Below are 17404 nucleotides of genomic sequence, written 5' to 3' on the forward strand. Positions count from 1 at the left end.
AGGTCAAAAATGTATCTTAGAAGTTTAAGCTGGATATAAAGAATGTGTTTCCACTTTTAGATATGGATGCGTAGATACGATGTGTAGACATGATTGATTGATAGATCGTTAAAAGCCACGTGATTCTAACCCTGATTGTGCCTACATGACTACTCAAGGAATGATAAAAAGTGTTGCACAAATCAATATGTGAAGTCAGTGTTGTATGCTGTAAGGAAATTAAGGGTTAATCACTGTGTATGGATTTATGATTTATATAAGTACACTGTAATTAGTTATGGGTTGTCAAGCACTGCGTTCCTGGTCTAAAACACACCTAAAAGGTTAATGTTGTTGCATCTTACTGGCATTTGGTATACGGGAATGACCGTGGGTAACTAATTAAGTTAGTAATGCTTGCATGAATGCATCTGAGATACACCCTAACAATCAGAAAGTATGGTCCTCATGAGGTTTGTTTCTGATGATAACTTAATTGGCAGTCACTGTTGTGAAAAAAAAGAGTTGTACTGTACTTTTGCAGTAAAAGTAAATTGATGATTTCTTCAGTCTGCTGCATGGACTTTTTATGTGACAAATAATAAAATGTTGTCAAAAAGGATCAGATTTGGATATTTTCCTAAGGGATTAGACACACTATGGCTTAGTGACAGTACTAGCAATGTAGAACAATAGTTGGCAATACAAATTCTGCAAAAAAAAAAGACTCATCATTTCGTTTCATTCCTCCAGACTTTAAGATAGTTCCAAGCTGTGAAAGTAGCTTTCATGTATTGCTTGCCAGGAGGGTCATGCACAGCAGGTAATAATTCCTCTACAGTATGTGGTAATAATTAGTAATCTTCATTGTGCAGCTGTAGGGGTGTTTGCTGTCCCATCAAAAAATCCTCCTGCTTTCTGACACATCTCATTATGGTACTCCTACATGTTTGTGAAAACAATGGTGACAAGAGCTCATATAATGTGTCATACAAACACAATATGGGTGAATAAAAATAAGCTCTAGGTCACTTTCTGAAATATGTTTAATTGTAATATGACATGCATAACTATTTTAACACAATTTTTTTATTGCGGTCAAGCATTCGCCATGTATTTCTCAATATGAATTAAATATGTGTATAAAAGCAATTAGGGTCTATCTCAATGCTCACCCAATCACAGCAAACTTAATTAAAGAGGCTACCCATAGCTGTGCCTATATGCCACATGCCAGTAAGAAGCCACAAATTTGACCTTTTAGCTGTGGCTTAAACCAGAAATACAGTGCTTGTCATCCCATAGATTCTGACAGTGTATTAGCCTCTCATGTTCATTTAAAGTCTGTACACTGTGATTACCTCTTAATGCCCTACTCACAAAAAACAGCATGTACATGGAACAATCCTCAAAGCAGTGTCTGGGGGAGTTTACTTGCCCTTTGACACCTCTCCTGCCGTTTGCAGGCCTTAGTGTCTTAATTATAATGATGATGGCACTGGTGATGATATTCATTTGTTTGGAAATAAGATAATAAGCATGGTACATCATTATATTTCCATGGCTCCTCATTTTAGCCACTATTAGCTATAACATCCCAACTGCAGTCAATTAACGCGCCGTTTGCAAGTTACATAGTGACCTTATCCAAACTGACAAATGGCCAATTTCTTCACACCTCTCTGCATCCCAGCATGCTTTGCCTTCTCTTATGTACTGCCTAGTTTCTAAATGCCACATTTGTTCCTGTTTATTCCCAAAGAGGCCTCTTTTGTTCTGTATTTTCTTTTTCATTAAGGTTACTGGTTGAATTGTATTGTGCTATGGATTTCATTCATCCATGTAGTATCTATCTAGTATCTAGGGTAAGAGAGAATGTGTGGGTTTTGTGATTTGGGTGAACTAATCCTTTGAAAAAAAAAAAAAGTCATAAACATATCTGTAAATACAGCAAGCACCATGTAGTGGAACTAAATATTGTTCAGGATGAGTGCACTATGATTTTTATGGAAGAGTAAACCATAATCACCTGTACCAACAGCTGATAATGGCCTTGGCCTGGCAGTGTTCCTAGCTCATCTCCTTGGGGTAATGACCCCTCAGAGCTACTGAATTTGCTGTGTATGCTTATGTGATAGTGTTTGTGGTGTTTTACCGTCCTTCCAGCTCACATGAGAGGTCAGGTTCACCTTCAGTAAGGCGTTAAAATGAAATTCACTCCCTCACTGAGCCCATCACTCAAGACCATTTTGACCCCCAAATTAATACATACAATGTAGTCTTATGAGCAACCTTTATTATATATATTTCCTTGTTAATGGCTGAGTCCATCTAAAAAAAAAGAGGATTCATGATGTAAAATAGGGTGGAGAAACAGTAAGATTCCTCCTCTGTTTTTAATGATGCAATATTACAACGTACCAGTAGTGTCTTTATTTACCCTGACTAGGTACGGCACAGCATTTTTTAGGCAGTTAGGTATGGTACAGTATTTGTAGGCAGCTGGGTACCTCAGTGCTTGCAGAGATCAAAGTGTGTGTATGCTCTTTTGCCACAATGTATTAATCAATTCTGTCTTTGTTGTAGTTCAAGGATCAATCTCTTTGCATATCCTTCCCAGGTTATACATACAAATGGATATGCATTTCATCAGAGGGATCAGAGCTCAGGTTGAGCCACGGTGCAGTGCCCCAGGAGCAGTTGTGGGGGTTCAGTAACTTGCTCAAGGGCACTTGGTGGTGGACAGTCATGGCATCATAGATGTAATATCTCGTAGCTTCTACCTCACAAATGCACCAACAGAGATCAAATCAGTTGCCCTTAGGTTACTGGTTGTTGATTTATTGTTGGTTAGTAGGTTTTAAGAACATGCATACAGCTACAGTATTGTTGGTGTTTGTGAAACTGATTTGTGTAACTAAAATTCATGCTCAAAATAGTTCCAACTGGCATATGTGACATCACCCAAAGGATTTTAAAGGGATGTTTTAAGTTTGCATTTCAGTTTGCTCAAATTCAAAATTGGAGAGACTGAAGGAAACTTGAATGAAGCTGATGTGGGACGAACAAGCAACCACTACGGTTGAGTGAGACAGGCTGAGACAATTATCAATTAAGCAAAATGGTGCAAACTTGTCTTTAGGTTTTACTGTAATATGTGGCTTACATGTATAGTGTGGTAGGACTAAAGGAATCACTTGAAGATGAACCTGTGCTCTGAGTCATAATTTGTAATTTGTCTGAGACATCAATTGTAATAGTGGTAAGATGGTGGGGATAGCATGGTGAGAATAAAAACTAGAAATACTGCCTCCTGGTTGTATGCCTTTGGCAATCAGTCAAGTTGCAGTTTACATCCATGTCTGTCCAGACTCGAATAATATTTGTAGTGAAGACTTTGAAGGCATTTAATAAAAAAAAGGTATTAAGTGTATATTTTGGTAACATGGAAGTTATCACTATATTAACACATATGATTCTAGTGAATAATTTCCAGTGAGGAACATGCTGTCTTGACTTAGAGACTATTTTTACAGAGGAGTGCAGAGGACTGATAGAGAGCTTCATCACATGGTGCAAAGATAATCACCAGAAGCTCAATAATCAGCAAAACCAATGAGCTTGTGGTGGACTACCAGAGGAACAGGAGGCCCCCTGCCCTGGTTGTAATCCAGGGAGAGAAAGTGAAGAGGGCAGATTCATACAAGTACCTTGGGAAAGCAAAATGCAAAGAAAATATATATCTTAAAACATGGATGCTTCACACACACACACACACACACACACACACCTTCAACCCAGCAGCACAGAATATCAATCGGCCACCAATTGACAATGGAAGGTTGTCAGCTGATTGGCAATGACTGGTGACCAGCCCCGATCAGTCTCATATATCCAATATGTTGCCAGTCAAATTTACACATATGTGGCGCACACAGCCACATGATGGTTCACATCACGCACACAGTGGTGCAGACGGTAATGTCACAGACCCCGCCCCCACACACACACACGCTAAAACTAAATTATATGAACTGCAGCAGAGACTCGCTGTCGAGTGGTAACGTGACAGCATGTGTGCTGCAGTTTTTAACTTGTTTAAACATTAATTTACTCGTTTTATTTATCAGCAACATGTTGCACACCATCATCATGACCACCAACAGGCAGGGCTCAAACGGCAGCCTGAACATACACATGGTCTACACATGGACCATCCCAGATGGTCGGTCCAGCCCAAAATAGCCTATATATATTATATATATATATATAATAATCTGCACCACTGACAAATATTTTATCAGTATCTTACATTGAGTTGACTTCAATGAACTTACAAGTTCATGATGTGGTTAGAAAACCAAATACTGTGTTCATGTTTTATATGAGCAATGTTTTATTATGAACATACAATTGAATTTTCCATTCAGGAAAAAAAATACAAAAATGTTTGTTTATGCTGTCAATGATAGTTCTCAGAGAGAAAATCGACATTGGCCAAAATTGGAATTGGCAGATCAAACTTTTAGAGATGGACAAACACACGAATGTACGAACAACCTGAAAACATAATGTTTCTGGCCACAGCTGACGCCAGCATGGAGGCATAAAGAACTAACATTACAAAAGGCTCTTTTCAGGAACACTTAAAACCCTGTTACAAGCATTCTCATCTGGGATGTTCAGTATCCAGCACAAACACAGTTTTTGTGTTGGATACTGAGCAGCTCCAGTGAAGCAAGGACCCTTAAGTTCCTTCTCTCACCTTGTTCTGTGTGTGTGTGTAATTCTTGGACAGGGGCCATAGGATATGTGAGACTGAAGGTTGATGGTCCAGTGCACCTGCACTGGAAATGGCCTCCCTCTCAATCACCTTATTCAAAGTGCTGTAAGCTTGTTAGGTGCTGTATTGCTCCTCTCAGTCTAATTTCCTGCATGACATAGGCTTGTTTTTTTTCATTGCACCATTGGCCATTTACCTATCAGCATTTTCAGCTGGTCACACCGACACCGGGCTTCTGCACATAACAATTACAGTGGGAATCTGTTTTGCACATGGAACCCATAGAAGATAAAATTCAGCCTATTATAATAAACTCCTATTCAAAATTTTATTTATTTTTTCTTAGGTGCTGCTGTAAATGTAAATCACTCAGTGTGTTGTCAGTATTATATGTGCTGACCAAGCAGGGCCACTTCAATCTGCATTGCTTCACTCTTGCAGATAAACAAACGCTCTGATCTGATGGAGGTGTGCTGGGGTTAACAACTGTATAACATGGGTTGATTGTTGTGATACACTTACAATCTCATATATCATCTCATATCGTCAGTTAAATTCTGCCATACAGACTAGTAAAGTAAACAGTGACAGCTGATTGGCTGTGATGGGATGGGGACTATCACTATGAACTAGGTTTTTGGTTGCAGGTTAATAATACATATGTACTTTTTCAGTTTTTTTTAAATTTATGGAACATTTGAGCCTGTTAGCATCAAAACATAACATGTTTTATCCCCTCAAACAATATTCCCTTCTCTCTTTCACCATAATAATACAGTAATTGCAACCATAATAATTCGTAGCCAACACCTTTGAAATTTGATTATGTGTTTCCAGCAGGGGATATTTCTACCAATGGAGTAACAGTTATTATATACAGTATATTATGCTATGAAAAACAAAGCATTCCTGATTTTGCTATCACCAAAAGCCAGTACTCTATTTACCCTTTTTAAACTAACCCCACAAGTATGTAGCCAGTACCCTTGTCATTTGAAGTTGTATTACCCTCTCTCAGTAACTCTATCTGGGCATAGCCAGATCCCTTGCTACTATTGATCTGTATCCCCACTCCTTTTCAACTGCGTTGTGAGAAAATGTGCCATGAAAAAATGTATTTTTCCCTGCATTTCCCCTTCTTCAAACCTGGGCTATCCTTCCCAGTCACACCTGCTGATCCAAGCCATTTTTTGAGGCGTGGGTTTAGCCCTCAGTTGGCTCTGCCTGGCGCATAATATTCAGCGGGTTAGAGCGGCATCGCTGCACATTAAAGGTTGAAGTGGAGGGAACATAAACACGGTAGGCAGCAGTGTCGCGAGTATTATTACCCCATCCGCCTTCTCAGCCCTGATCATCGTCTGCTGTTGCTGATTCAGTTTGTAGAGATAGGGTCTTAGAGGATGGAGAGAGAGAGAGAAAGAGAGAGAAGGAAGGTTTAGAGTTTTATGTATAGGTATGTATATATGCCACCATGGGGGGGAAATTTTTGAATACATGCAGCTGATTGGGGTTGGATTTTCATAACCATATAAAATTCCATATTTATAATTCATTAGTTGCCTTCATAGCAATATCACATGTTTTGTTTTTTTCCTTTAAACTTAGGTATGTAGAGGTTATGTTTAAATTTAGAATATTCCCCCTGAGACTTAACATGTCAATAAATTATCTATCTCTTCAAGGTTAAGTGTGTGTATGTGTTTGTATGGGTATGTACATGTGAGAGGATTTCTGTGGAAACTATGTAATGTTATGCGGTGAATGTATAATTCAGGAAGTGAGGATAGAAAGGGAGACAGATAACTGTCAGACAGACTACATTTACATTGACCCTACTAGATTTCAGCTGGCTATGCACCCAACACTCTGCTTCACATTTTATATTCCTTGTTTCTATCTTTGTCCCAAACTCACAAACACTGCAAAGACCCCAAGTTTGCACAAAGCCCCACATACACACAGATCACGGCATCCATAAATAATAGAGCACACATAAATTAAACATCGAAGTTGAGTTTGCAATAGCCGCTCACAGTTGGCCGACTAAGACGCCTCATTCTCCCCCTCCAAGACTTAATTAGAAGCCTTGCATTTCCTGTATCGAAAACAACAGGAAAAAACAAACAAACACAAAGGAAAGAAAGCCACAGGGAGCGTACCCTTTGATTTCCCACAATGCACTCTGTTATTACAGTTTGCAATAATTGTGGGCTATGAGTGAGGACAAAGCCTTGAAAAGGAACATCTAGTAAACACCTGGTTTCTGCCCTCTTTTATTAACCTCTGCTATCTTCAAAGGTTAGTAATCTCTACTATCTCCTTACAAGTCTCTTGTTCCTTCATGCATATCGGTTTGCATTTATAGAGGTTGTGCAGATGCAGCACAAATTGCCTGGTAACCACAGTCTCTGCCAACACCAAGGTCCAGTGGAGAGTTAGTTGTGTGCAAACAATGTCCAAATACATAAATAACCAGGAATGAAAAATAGATGAAAATAATAGCTGTGACGCAAGTGCAGGTCAGTTCAATGATATAATATGGTTTACAGTAAATGATTGTATACAATAGTATACAATATAAGTAACACAAGACTTATTGATTATTAATCTATTAAGTTTTTTCTAAATGAATTAATCACTGTATTTATTGATTGATTAATGACATCTAAGAAGCTGTATCCGCAAATCTTAGAAATTACTAAGATGATTGTTAAAATAGTTACTTTGACTTCAGAAAATATTATAATTGATTACATGTAATTAAAAGTGAGGGGTCTAGTAAGTAAAGTAGGAATGGGCTATATAGATAAAGTCCTCTATCATGGTAGTGATTTAAAGTAATTTCAAGTAATTTTATATTGCAATAGATATGGATTTTGATGTTGAAAGTTTTCTGGGAGATCAAATGGGAAACTTTATGGATAAAATACCCAGAGGGGGAAAGTCTGATATTATCTAGTCAAGTGGATTAAATACTTCACATACCAACAAACCTCATCACATTAAGGAAAACTTAATACTAAAATCCAAATTTGCCATAAAACATTCCTGCAATATTGCCCAACCTATAAGTAATGAATTGTAATAGTAAACAGTAATTAATTATGGTAAAATATGTAGCAAATGAAAATTATATTGTTTGAACACTTGAAACTTTACTTTATGCCTTGTCCATTTCCTTCACATTCCAGTGAATGTGCAGATTCAAAAACATCAGCTCAGGCTTGATGATTAGTGTTTCTCGAAGTGTGCTGAAAGCCTGCTCAAACTAGCTCATGAAACACATTGAGACTGCCAAACACAAAACAAACATACTTTTGAATACACATTACATGTTGTGTGCATACATAATTAAAGGTTATTGTTCAGCGTGCCATTTTCATGTGTCTGTCATATGCAAAGGTTACAGCAAGGAAAGATAATTGTTTTTGAGTTGCTATGCATAATTCACACTTTGCATTCAAACACATCATGTTCATTTAAAGTCATTTCATGACTCCTGTCACCATGATAACACCAGCGATGGAACTGTCCCACTAAAAATACAAACCAGACTTTTTGCCTTGCCTTTTTAGTCTGAGCTCATTGAAGGTTTTAGTAATTCAGTCTCTGATATTTTTGGTATGAGAGTCTATCTAATCAGGACACAAAAGTACATGTCCTTCTGTTAGCTCATTCTTAATTATGGCTTTAGTGATATTGAGATTGACATTTAAGATCCCCTCACGCCTGTGTTTCCGTGAAAGACCTGAAAGAGGCCCATCTGGTCTAAGTAGGGCACCAGGGATGACAGCGCGCCAGCATGTTAATATGTTCTCTCAGAGATGAGGGGGCCGCTGTGTTACAGAGATGATGTTGATGGCACTCCCAGTCACGTTCACTCACTTAGCAAACCTCGACTCCTCTTGATCATTCTTGACAGTAACAAAAGGGGTAAATGTTCCCTAATCAAGGCCAAAAATTTTGATCACTGCTGGCATTTCCCTAATCAGCCCATAATAGCATTTTGAGGACAGTGTCAGCAGATAATGGAAGGTTAGCCATACTAAACAATACGATATGACGAATTTCTTTCAAAAAACAATCTCTGAAAGATGTGACATACACTCTAAAAAATACTGGTGGCACAAAATAAGCTAACATTTGGGTATATGAGGCACTGCTGAAGAACTAATGCCTGATGAGAATTTCTATTTCATTGTTCTTAGGTTTACTGTCCTCCCTGTTTGATATATCATGTTTTTGTTCATTTTGCTTTGAAAAGTGCTATATAAATCCCATAATATGGCCTATTTAACCATGCATGGTTGTGTGTGCATCTCTGGCAGAGAGGTAAGTGTTCCCATTTTGTAATGCCACCAAGCTATTTGGCCCTAAGTTCAAAGCATATGTACTGTAGTTGTCTAGTTACTTTGTCTAGCAGTAGTTGGGTTTTAATACACTGAATATACTGTATAACATATGCCACTTTAAAGTAGTATGTTAAAATGCACTAAAAATTTCACTTATTGGATTTGTCATGAGAAGTTCAACCTTTTTTCAGCACATGTAGAAATCTCCTGTCACAGAAACCTCAATTGGTAAGTGTCTCACTCAGAATTCATATTATTTTTACTCCCAAATTATTCAAAATTTAAAAATCACAAAATACTAGGTAGAACTTAACATAATGCAGCTCCACATGACAACAGTGCAGCATCATTTGCAATGCAATTTCCAGACCTCAAATCATGTTTGGAAGAAAGGGTTGGGACAATGATGATGATTCAATAGACTTGGTGGAGATATGAGTCTATTACCAAGAATAATGAAGCATGTGGCCAGAACTAAAATTATAACAGACAAGATGAATGCCATGAGTTTTTCATTCCCATGAATGTGTCCCACTTTAATTAGAAAAAAAAATGCATCCAAGTCTAGTAGACCAACTGTCCACCTCATAATGAATAAATAAGTTGACTATCTACTCCCAGACAGACACACAGAGACACATATATATTTTTTCTACTTCCTAGGTCATACTGTACAGACTTATCTCTCCTTTATTAAATTACAGTTGTCCTAGAATCAAGAGAAAGCCTTTGCTGTCAAGCTACAAGAAAGGAGCTAGATAAAAAACCCATCATATCCATAATAAATCATAACTATATGCCGTACAATGAATTGAGCATCCTCACTGGTTTATCCCTGTAGCAAGTCTCGCTGTCACTGTGAGTTCCCTCAGCAAACAACACAGACACGACAGACTGATCACAGAAAATGTCCTTTTATTCACAACTGCTTACACACACTTTAACATAAATACACAATGCTTCCACCATGCGCCCCTGGTCGCCTGGTTTCTTCTGGCCTATGGTCCGGTCGCTTGAGTCACTTAATCCCACAAATAATATTTGCAGACTTTTGCCAAACAATATCTGACAGCCAGCGTGTCGTCTGTTTGTGATGTGCAACAGTCATCTGAGGTCCAGCACGCTATTGCATTTAAAGGCAGAGTATAATTAGCCAACGAGCACCAGCTGTGCCAATCAACTCACCTCGCACTGCTCTCGTGAGCCATCTCCTCACCTCTCTCTCCTGCAGCTGAACATCAACCACCCTCACCCCCACAATCCCCATCATCTATCTGCAGTGAGCAGGCGTCCCTCTCCAAACCAGTCTTCGTACTGTGTTCTCCCTTCAAAACAGCAGCCAGGCTTTCCATTACGTGTCAGCATGCTGTCAGAGCCTACCTCTTTCAGAGAGATTATTTTTCCCTTTCATATCTGAAAGTGTGCAGCCATATCTAATAATACCGTATCCAATTGATCTTGGGGAAAATGTAGCACTTCATTGGTGGAAAAACAACAACAACAAATAAAAAACAAATCATGTCCTCTATCCACAATGTCAACACCGGAATCTCTAATCCTATTTTTTCCTTTACTGTAATTAAAAGTTCTGTCATTTTTTTTGTGAAGCTTCACACAGAATTGAGTGTGCTGAGAGAGGATGTGGAAGAAGCACACCTCACCTGCGAAAAAGGCCAGGTGGTGTGTTTACATTTGATCTCTCTCTTTGCTGAGAAAACACTGAACAATTGTCAGGAAATACCAGACAAGCATGCAGTAATGTCACGAGAAAGGAGTGATTTAAGAAGGTGGAACGTGAGGAATGTTTAGGTCAAAATAAAATGCAGCTAATGGGATGCAACATGCCTTGATTGATGTAGTCTGTTGAGTGAATTAATCACAATCTGTTGCCTGGGGAAATGTTCACAGGGGATGAACGGGTTACATACAAACACATTCAGTCATTGCAGCTGTGCAGCCTGTACAGCCTTATCCATAAGCGCCATCAACAGGACATTACAGTATCATGACTGGTGGAGGTTACATGAAAACTGTCAACATCTAAATTAGTAGGATTCTCAAGTCATAATTGATTGTTTATTCTCCTTACAGTGAGTGCAGACGACTCCTTAAATTGAATTTTTGAGCAGTACACCCAACTATTTATGAACTACAATATCCATTATCCATTTTATCCACTTTGTTTTACTCTAGACTTTTTTTCCAATTACTCAATGATGTGTACTTTGTTTAATGTGGATGATTAAGTCTTGTCTTCAAGGCAGTTTAAAAACAATTTCAAAATAATAACAAAAGTAGATTTTTTTTTACAAAAGCTGTGATTTTTACCATCATTACCATGAAGCTTGTTAGCTAACATGCAAAAATACCCACTGCTAATGTTATGTTTTCATAAACGCAACATTGATCAAACAGGGTTTCATTACTCCAGTTAGAGTGCATAAAAAGGAAATGTACAAAAACAAAACAATATTAGTTTAAACACCAATATTTGCTTCATTTTTGAAAGAGCACATAGTAGGCTCTCATTGACAAGCAAATACTGTACTGCCAATCACAGCAGCCCTGAGATTCAAATGAGAAAAAAAAAAAAAAAAAATTCTGGTGATCCATTTCATAAGTCTGATGTCTCCTGTGTTTATGACATTAGAACAGGTGGGAAAATGGTTTTACCAGGATGATATACATTTAATGATAGCTACACACAACAGAATAAGCACTTTGGATACCTTTTGAGTTTAGCAATTTAAATTAATACGGTTATTATTCATATTTATGACATAGAATTGGATGCTGTTTATTGAATATTGCAATTATAGTGAGATGCTAATTCTTAATCAGTCCTTCAGTTGACAATTGAACCATTGGTACTTAAACAATTAGTTCTCAAAATTTTCATGTCAGGGACCCCCAAATTGATATGTAACAAGCTGTGGACCCCGATTTCATAAGATTTTTGTCCCAGGGACCCTGTCTGAGAAGATAGTTGTTAGATAAGATTTAGGAGAGAATTCAATAACTGTCTGTACTGTAAGTGTGGGAGATAACCATGGAGAGAGTGAAACCTCTGATCAGAGTAGTTATTCTTATATTACATTTTTATGGGGACCCCCTGGAATCCCCTCATGGACCCCTGGGGGTCCCTAGACCCCACTTTGAGAACCAATCACTTAGACCAATCTGTATCACCCTCGAGGCCAGTCAGCTCATTTTTGTTTGTTTAATATTCCAGAGAGAAGTCCAACATTTGATTTTTGGCGAGGTGTAAGCTACGTCGGTGAAGGACGAGGCCATGTAAAATTAATAAGGTTTGTTTTATTTATTTAATGAATAAAATACTTAAGTAACAGCAACTGACTCTGAATAATGCTGTCTTGTTTCACAGTGGGCAGAATGAGACCTACACACTGTTGGGGAGAAATTCAAACCTGATCAGCTGTGCGTAGGTAAGGTGTTATAAAGTATGACCCAAGCTATCCAAACATATTGGAGCAGCGAGCTAAACTTGATTTTGTTGGCAGTGAAAGTGCTCAGAGAGAAAAAAAGAATGTGTTGTTAGTCCTACCTCATGAAAACTTTTATACAAAATACCGCAATGATCAGATGATAGTCCTTTACTTGATCCATCTTTCAGGCCTTTTCATTACACCTTAAAGGGGCAGTCTGCTGTCACTGAAACTGAATTGCACTTGGTTTGTGGCACTCAAAGCACCAAAAAGAAAACAAACAAAAAAACCCAACAACAACAACAAAAAAAAACATTTGAAGAACTCAAAAGCAATGTCTTTTTACAGAAATCATGACTCGATTACTCAAAATAATCCACAGACCTTGTTGTGAACTGTTTTCTACTGAACTACACCCCCCATAATAATGAATGGGGGTGTAATAATGAATAGATCAGTCTTAGAAAATGGATCACCGGAAACATTTTTCTTACTAGCCTCTCAGGGCCTCCGTATCCAATGACTGAGTATTAGAAAAAAAAGAAGAAAAAAAGAAAAAAGGAGAAACTTCTTAGTATACAATTACAAACTGTTTTTTGCTGTGTGATGACCCCTGGTGTCATCTGTGTTTGGCCTTGGGATTTACCTGTCTGCTCTGTTTCTGCAGGTGTTAGTTAGGGCAACTGGCAACACCTGAGGGCCCACAAGGTTGCTGGGTTGTTAAAGGCCGGGCTGCAGCTGTGGCAGTCTCTCTCACTCTCCTCTGACTGCTTGTGGCTGCTGCTGTTATTTGCAGCTCTCTGCTCTCCCCTCCAGATACCCGTGCTGGTTCAGTTTAGTTATGCTGCCTTAGTTATTTCTCTTGCTTTTATGCACCATCCAACACCTATACACACACGCTCTCCATTCCTACATCACACACTTTGCCCTGATCCTACTGACATCTACACTCCATACATTAAATATTTAGTTAATTTGATTTAATAAATTATCTTTTGTTAAACATTCATGATGGTGTATCTCCCTTTCGTTGTGGCCACTTGAGCCGGGTCATAAAACTGCCATGAAAACTCAGCCCCCATGATGCAACCTGCTGAAACTTTCACACTTTGTTTGATAACTTACACTCCCTTGGGACTTTTGTTTTCTCTCTTTCTTTTAAATTGATTAGTTACAGTTCACAAGGTAATTGAATTTAACAAGACTTTAGTACCAACGACAGCAGCTGGATGATCAGCCTGTGCACCTAGAGGTACGGGAAGTTGAGGACATATCAAAGTTTGTCTCAATACAGCTTTCTCTGAAGGAACACGACATCTTGATTTAGATGCAAAACACAATCCCATGCTCGGCTGGCTCCTCCCATGAGGGGCCAGGAGATTAAGATTTAATGGTGATACTGAGGGAATGACACTATCTGTCTGCAGCCTCCCATCTCTTCACACAACATCACCTCTGTTGCTTTTCTATCGCTTTCTCTTCCCCCAAACACAGACGCTCTTGCAGACACACACAAACACACGTAAACATACACACACAAGTACGTGTGTGCTCCCCACAGATGCTTGCACACACACATACACACACACACACTCACAAATTTAGACACTCACACATGCAATCTAAATTCTGACAAAAGCTTGGCTACTGGCAGATGAAGTGAACTGGAGTTTGACTTGTAAATTAAACTCTTGTCAAGATGATCTTTTTGAGTGAATACTGGAATTGGCTTAAGAAATGATGGATCTTCACTCAACATGCATGGAAAAACAAACATGCCTGGAAGAGATGCACTGTTCTACGCTGTTTAACACTGTATTGCACAGTGCGGGTGTCATCAAGATAATTTTAATTAGATTATATGTGACATGTGAATGATAACTATTGGCCCTCATGCATTTACCAGCATGTGTATCCTCTGTCAGTATATACTGTCAAATTACATGACTGTATTACAAAACATAACTGTAGTATCCAGAGTATCTTGGGTGTGCACTGGCTTAAGTCTGGCAGTATGGCTTGCAGGAAAAGTTGAAGGTTTAGATTTGTCGTTTAATGCAGTCAGCATCACATACAATTACTAATTGTACATAGTAATTACTAAGGCCATTTTCAGAATATTGAATTGCAACCTCCCTTGTAGACTTTATGTGCTAATGTTATCAAGGTTTAAAATGTATCTGTAATGACTTCCTCCCTTCAGCCACTACTTATTGCTTGAGGCATTAAGAGCTGAAATTAATGAGGGATCAGCTTTCACCCAGACTCACAGGGTCAGGCTATTTCATGAAAAGAGTATATACTGTCATTTTTTATAGATGTGTCAAACCTATGATTCATTATATTGCACTGAGACACTGATAATGATGAGTATGTATCCTGTCTCATGTGAAACTGACGTTACAATAATAATAATAATAATATTCAAAATGTTAATCTTACACCAAGGAGCCAGTACATATAATGGTAGACAACAGGTCATGATAAACAATGAGAAAAGTAGATTCAAAAGACATGGTAAATATCACTGCCTACCTTACAGACACACATCAAACTCAATTGTATATGAATAAGTAAATAATAATCTGTGGCTTCACTGAGAATGACTTCCAATTATATCCTTAAAGCAAGACAGAAGAAAAATGCACAGTACTTGCTGTTCTTTGCAATCCATATCCTTAAATTATTTATGAATCATAGGTGCTTTCTTTAGAAGCTGTGAAGAGTTCATGGACTCATTGTAAATTTAAAGGATGCTCCTGGTGCGACAGAAAATCTAGAGTGACGATGTGAACCCTTTTCTTCAAATGGCACACATCCTGCAGTTTTGACCTGCTTGTCCTGGCTGCATTGATGAGGGATCAAGGCATTATTCAGCAATGATTTCTGTGTCAGCGGTCAGAGAGGCTGCAACAAGAGACACTGACACAACACTGCAACTGGATGACATTGAGCATGTAAAGCCGATGTAGCTGGGAGACTTGAACAGGTCCAGTGTCACAAAGCTAAAGATGTACGTTTGGATAAAAAATAAAGCCCTATACAATAAATCCCACTGGCTTGTGATGTGCTCAAAAAGGGTCCTTGATTGGAGGATTCTGGTCACTAAAGTAATATTTAGACTTTTTTCGCTGTCTGCAATGACCAAATGAAGAAAGAAAAGCATGATGTTGGAGTAAATGGGTTGAAATGGTTGGGCAAGAACCACACACTGAAATTCAAGATGGCTGCAGGTAGTGAATAACATAATCATGTCACTCTGACCTTACAGAAACCACGGAGAAGGCTTTTTTTTTTAATGATTCTGTTATTTTGTCCATTTCTCTCTACCATAAAGGTACCAGGGCTGACGCAAAATGAATGAAATCATCTAAAATGAACACACAAGTCTTTGGAACAAAACAGCTAAGAGACTCTAAATGTCTGCTGCTTACCACTTTGAGAAGCAATCATCCCCTCAGCCATGGCCTATTCTTTTCTCTCTTCTTCTGCTGTGGTCGTCCCTATTTTATCTCTTTTATCTAGAAGGAGAGGAGAGGAAAGGAGTAGGAATAAAGAGAAAAATTACAGGTAAGCTTATAAGCTACAATAAGAATCGATACATAAAGATCACAATTTGAAACATCTTGAAAACACAATACTTAGAAATTAGATGGACGTAGAAGAGACAAGGAATCAATAGTAGAAACAGTGAGCAAAAGCAAAGGTCTTGCTATATTCTGAGTTTTCAAACCACACAAAGTAAATAACATGATACAGTATATACCCTCTATACTTATTCTATTCTATTTTAACCAAAGCAAGGCTTGCAGTGTCAGTATTGTGCTGAGTCCATGGTAAAATTTTCTGCTTAAAGATTTTTTTAGCAGAATTCAAGTCCCTAGCAAACAATGTGACCTATGCATTGCACACTGGCCCCTGCCTGCTTCTCTCTCTACTATAATGAGTCCCCTCATCCCGACTACAGGAAGAAATACAGCGGATGGTGATTATGCAAAAGGCGTGCCTGAGTTGGTAATGCAATGATAAGAGAGACAGAGAGAGAGAGAGAGAGAGAGAGGAGAGAAAGAGAGTGGGGGGAGTTATCTTCTCCAAGTCCAAAGGCAGAGAGAAAAAAAAGAGTTTGACTCAGGACAGTCTTGTTAAAATCGCTCTTGACACCCCACACTATTAGTAGCACCATTAAGAGTTCAAGGACAATCCTGTCCTGTTTTTTGATCATTTATCCGGTGGATCCCCTCGTTAAGCCTGAACGTGGTTCCTCACAGTGACCACAGAATATTGATGGGCCGTGAAAGGGTGATTTTGCTGAATTCATAATAATCCCCTTTTTGTCTGCCCTTGATATTACACATGAGCCAAACGTCTTTGACACTCCAGATTGAAAAATGAAGTCCTTGATGCTGATGCAGTTCTCCCAGTAATCTTAATATGACGATATTAGATACAGATGGTATATATCAAAAGGGGCTCAGTCTTGGCATGGATTTTTACATTATAGTCTTATGAACATTGACACTCTGCCGTTGCGCTGCTTGAGAGTCCCGGTGCTCTTAACTAACATGTATTGGAATCTTTCAAGACTGTACATATACAGTGGAAACAGCTTATAGTGATCACTTCTATCAAGGTCAAATTGATCACTATAAGGGGATGATTATTATAACCGACTTTATTTTTCTTTATTTCTTGTGCAGATTACCATCTAATTGATATATCTATATTTATTACATAAATAAAAAGCAATGAAACAGACAGCCTCGCTATTTACTAAGTTTTATTGATGTTTCAAAATAGAGTACAGCTGTTTAAACGCTTGTTGTCTTGATGCTGCATCGCACTCG

The 17404-nt window shown here is 38.4% G+C and overlaps 1 protein-coding gene and 1 long non-coding RNA gene across 2 annotated transcripts in view; one reads left to right on the forward strand and one right to left on the reverse strand.

Moving 5' to 3' along the window:
• lingo2 (leucine rich repeat and Ig domain containing 2) overlaps window positions 1–16077 on the reverse strand; it is a 103397-nt gene extending 87320 nt beyond the window's left edge. The window contains exon 1 of the mRNA XM_044362798.1: window positions 15995–16077. The gene's annotated coding sequence lies outside the window, so the exon portion shown is untranslated. The remainder of the gene's footprint in view (window positions 1–15994) is intronic.
• On the forward strand, window positions 12264–13499 carry LOC122989793. Its single transcript, XR_006405161.1, has 3 exons — window positions 12264–12422; window positions 12500–12560; window positions 13228–13499. It is a non-coding gene; the product is annotated as an uncharacterized LOC122989793 (long non-coding RNA).
• Window positions 16078–17404: the final 1327 nt, after the last annotated feature.

The sequence above is a fragment of the Thunnus albacares genome, chromosome 10 (genome assembly GCF_914725855.1).
Source record: "Thunnus albacares chromosome 10, fThuAlb1.1, whole genome shotgun sequence".
Taxonomy (NCBI): Eukaryota; Metazoa; Chordata; class Actinopteri; order Scombriformes; family Scombridae; genus Thunnus; species Thunnus albacares.